General features: G+C 45.2%; 1 non-coding gene across 1 annotated transcript; it reads right to left on the bottom strand.

Moving 5' to 3' along the window:
• Positions 1-1,226: 1,226 nt before the first annotated feature.
• TRNAT-AGU (transfer RNA threonine (anticodon AGU)) lies at positions 1,227-1,300 on the bottom strand. The gene has a single exon. It is a non-coding gene; the product is annotated as a tRNA-Thr (tRNA).
• Positions 1,301-4,848: the final 3,548 nt, after the last annotated feature.

Here is a 4,848-nt window from a genome sequence, read left to right as displayed (position 1 = left end):
GCGCACTATCTCTGCTAAAGGCTCCATATAAATATTAAGACGGGTGGGATTTCGGGAAGAGCCCTGGGGGACCCCGCAGTTGAGGGGCCAAGGTTTGGATTGAGTGGCACCCTCCGAAACCTGAAACACCCGGCCTTCCAGGAAGGATTGCAGCCAGGTGAGGACTCGCCCTGTCACTCCAAGGTGTCTTATGCGTGAGAACAAGATGTTGTGATCCACTGTGTCAAAGGCGGCACTAAGGTCCAGCAAAATAATTGCTGTAGTGCCGCCTTGGTCCATGTACCTCCGAGCTGACTCAGTTACTGCCAATCGGGCAACCTCCGTCCCGAGCTTCGGGAGGAAGCCTGCTTGAGAGTCATGGAGTTGGTTGTTAGACTCCAGATGATTAACCAGAGTGGAATTGATATGTTTCTCTAGCAGCTTGCTCAACCATGGCAGGAGGGAGATCGAGCAGTAATTAGCCATAATTGCAGGGTCGAGGTTGGGTTTTTTCAATATTGCTCTGACCTGGGCGCATTTCCATGCCAATGGTACTGTTCCTGCGGTAATAGAGGCATTTAGGGTGTTCAAGATGATTGGTCTGATTATATCAGCAACTAGCAACAGATGGCAAGGAGGGGCAGGGTCAGTAGGAGAGCCAGATGACACTTTTAGCATTAGAGTGTTCAGTGAATCCTCATCAAGCAATGGGAATTCCATTAAATACCCTGAGAGGACTATGTAGAACAAGACACAACACTTCAGAGGGGCTCCAAGTTTCGGTCACAATAGGCTGAATTAGTCTCTAAAGTGGGTAGAAATTGTCCATGCGATACAGCACGGTCTAGACACACTACTCCACAGGAGCTCTTGGGAAATGTACTCAGCACTAGACATAAAGCTTCACTAGTGATGTGCACAGTGCCCGGTTGTATAACTGCTTCAGTTTCCTGCTTGTAGCATTACCGCTCCCTCTGCACTGCACCCCAACATTCATTTTGGCCTACTCACAGCCTTATCATGTAAGTGATGCTTACACAGCCGCTGCCTGTGCTGTGCCTTTTCTTGGAGCATTGAAGCTTGAAACTTTTCTGCCTGTTTTGTAAAAGTGTTAGTTATGGCATTTGAACAACAAATACAACTTTAGCTTCTAAACAGTGCTATCCTGTATTTGTGGATAATTATAACAAAAGCAACAACAGACAGCGGGTGTTCTGTAGTCTGCTCAGAATGTGTTTAAACAGCTGAGGCACTGCTGAGATTCGAACTCAAGATCTCCTGTTAACTAGACAGGCACTTTAACCAACTAAGCCACAGTGCCCACACTAGCCATATCTCTACACTATGCCTACTGTGTGCTAACTATCCAGATGTCACCAGTTCGAAGTACACATTTCCTGGTATCAAACCTTGCTATTTTTCGCCGGCTCTCCACAAGAAAAAGAAAGCCTGATATAAGAGAAGAAAAACCGCAAATGGGGTGATGGGAAATGTGTACCATTATAAGTATACATTTGCATTTATGTTCCGAGTATGAGCACCCTAGACTGGTGGACGAAGTGCTTTACATACGTTAAAGCAAACAGGAGTGCAAAGATATGAAGGGCACCAGATAATTTAATGAAGCTTACATGACCCATGTGCTCTTTCCTTCTCCTCTTGTGAACTCTGCACTAGGAACCTCCACTCTCCAAGAGGAAATGAGATCTTTAGTCGTGCGTCCCTGGTTCAAAAAGTGCCCTTTGAGAAACCCCTGAGAAGGATGGTATCACAGCGAGAGAGGGGGGCTCTGTTACCCGACGGAGTCCCCTACATGGTGCTATCTGCACACTGTGCTCCTGGTACAAACAGCAGAGACCAGTTATTTAGTAGGTTAAACAAACACGCTTATAAGGTGTTATTTGAAATGCCATCTCATATATTCCTGTAATTTTAATATACATATATTGTTTTTAACGAATATAAAAGGAATTGGCCCGTGCGGTGATCGAACCCACAACCTTGGCGTTATTAGCACCACGCTCTAACTAACTGAGCTAACCGGCCAGGCTGTAGCATTTCTCTGCATGTAGGCCATTCCAGTGAACTGAAGCAGGTACAAATCTTGCTACTACTGTGAGTTTTCCAACTAATATATCACATTTTGTATTATTATTCAAATTCTGTCCAAAGAAAGAAAACCCATTGTGGAGTTTCCACTTTTCAAGCTCAGCCTTTCAATGAATGCAACGCCCACTCTTACCTCCCGCTGTGACATGCATTGAGGTTACAACGTGACTCCAACTCACGAGGGATGCAGTGCCCCACTGCTGGAATTTCTGTTGCTACCGAAATTCATCTTGGGAGATGAAGTCTTGGTTCACTCACTTAAGTTGTTCCAATTGAAATAACGCGCCTGAAGCAATTATATATAAAGGAAAACCTTTCATGATGAGCAATGTGTCCGTCCTGACGTGGAGTTATCTGGTACTTTAATAGGTGTGGCACATAATTGAATGGTTACATTGTACTGTGCAGGTACATATGACATCATCTGCCGGTGCTGAAGAAACATTTTTGGACCTCTGATGACGAGTTCCTTTCCTGGGTAGTGGGAGAGTCCAGTGCATTCAATGAGTTCTGTGCTGCTTTACTTGTCTTTAGATGACGCGTGTGGTTATTGGTGTGGGCTTCTGGCTCCGTTTGCAGCCCAGGGAAGTGGTTCGAAGAGGGTGAATATGAAATCTCAAAAGAGTTACCATTTTGAATAGAAAAGGGACAGGGTTTAAGAACCGAGAACAACAAGCCCGGCTTTGAAAGTGGTGCGCGCGCGAGCACCCGCCGCGGCGAAAGGAAAAATATGTTTCCAATTAACGTGAGACGCGGCGGGTGAGGAACTACTGAATAGGAGGGGGTGCGTTACAAGACTAGAGCCCTAGAAAGATGATATGGGGCAGACGCCGATGTTCAGATATATAAGCAGAGCATGCCCGAGTGGTTCGTGCGCGCAATGTTGCCTCTGTACTGAGCAGGTACATATGACATCATCTGCCGGTGCTGAAGGAACATTTTTGGACCTCTGATGACGAGTTCCTTCCCTGGGTAGTGGGAGAGCCCAGTGCATTCGATGATTTCTGTGCTGCTTTACTTGTCTTTAGGCATTAGATGACGCGTGTGGTTATTTGTATGGGCTGCGCTCTGTGGCGGAGGGGGAGCAGGAGGTGAGCCTGCAAGTGGTGCACGCGGCAAAGGAAAGCCAAGGCGCTGAAAGCTGCCGGCTGCGCGTGTGCACGCGCGAGTGAACGCAAGCGCTTGGCCGTGTGGCAGCACTTTTAAAAGCCCTAACTAAATGTCTCACAGAGCAGTGCATGCACTGGCTCAGGCGAGACCTAAAAATTAATTAGGGTGGCCTAGGTTGCTGCCATACAAAAGCATGCATGCCATCTGCAATGGGTGCCTCCTGCTGAAAAGCCACAAAAGCCGTCTTTGCTCTAGTGAGATGAGAAAATGCCTTCTAATATTTGTGAATTGGTGACGGAATAAACTGCTAAGCAAAACTAGATGTTGAGGCTTAAGCGTAATTATATTCAATGTCAATGATAAAACAATTCTTTGAAATGCTCAAAGAAAAGCTCTAGACATATCAGTATGTTATAATATGCCATTTGCTAAGGAGCAAGATGCCAAAGTTTGGAATGGTCAGGTGGAATTTCATCATTACCCACAGAAAGAAAGATAAAGCCTTTCTAGGAACAACTGTCCCTGTGGAATATAGTGAAGCGTTCCTTAAATGAAAGTTCTCCTACCTCTGTGGCTGAAGTAACAGAAAAGGTAGCTTCCACATTGCCCAGTAATGTAAAATGTGGTTGTTTACAATGTTTAAGCATTGGGGAAGAAAGGAATAAGGGACCACTGGGGAGGTAAATCCTTGATGGGATCAAAAATCATACAATATCAAGTTTGTTTATTTCCTCAATCTTTAGATAGACCCATAGTCTATCAGCATGGGTTTCTATGGCCGAAAGAGAGTTCTGATAGGAATTAATGAAAGCTCAACCCCAAATCATCTGCCAACCCAAGAGCATGCTGAGTGAATGTGCCAGAGACCTGTGGAAGATCAAGAATGCTGTTACATGGCGGCAAACCTGAGAATCAAATTAAACGTAGTCAGAAGGAGAGTACAGAGATCATAAGTGCTGATGTGTTAATTGTATGCAAACTGACAAATCGGGAATGACACAAAAAGGATGGAAAAAATTCTGAATATATAAATGTTATCTTCATCACTACCTGGAAGGGATCCTCTAGGCACCTAGTTCTCTGTGGCAAAAGTATATTTAGGGCATCTAGGGCCAGATGTAGGAGAGGAAATACCGGTCGGTAACGGCCGAATTCGGATTTGGCATGTAGGGGGCCAACATTTTACAGAATCGGTAAATTTACAGATTAGGTAAATTTACCGATTCTGTAAAATACCGAATCGGTATTTTTACCGATTCGGTAAATCCCAGATGTAGGTGACACTCCTAGGAGTGCCACAGGCCCTTAAGAGTCGGTATTTTACCAACCAATCCTATTGGGTGGTAAAATACCGAATTCAGGTGTGCATGCACACCTGTGCCATGTGACACACAGACATGCCCCTAGGGCACGTCTGTGTGCCACATGTCACACATGCCTGTATTTGGGGTGCTAGAGGGTGTCAAAGTGACACCCCCTGCACCCTGGCAGGATTCGGTATTTACCGATTCGGTAATTATCGAATCGGTATTTCCCATTGATTCCTATGGGCTTCACAGCCCATAGGAATCAATAGGAAATACCGATTCGGTATTTACCGAATCGGTAAATACCGAATGTTACCGATTCGGTAATTTAAAATTTTATTTT

Source organism: Lissotriton helveticus, chromosome 9 (assembly GCF_964261635.1).
Source record: "Lissotriton helveticus chromosome 9, aLisHel1.1, whole genome shotgun sequence".
Lineage (NCBI taxonomy): Eukaryota > Metazoa > Chordata > Amphibia > Caudata > Salamandridae > Lissotriton > Lissotriton helveticus.
The sequence above is the reverse complement of the archived record's forward strand: the minus strand, read 5'-3'. Positions and strand labels throughout refer to the sequence as shown.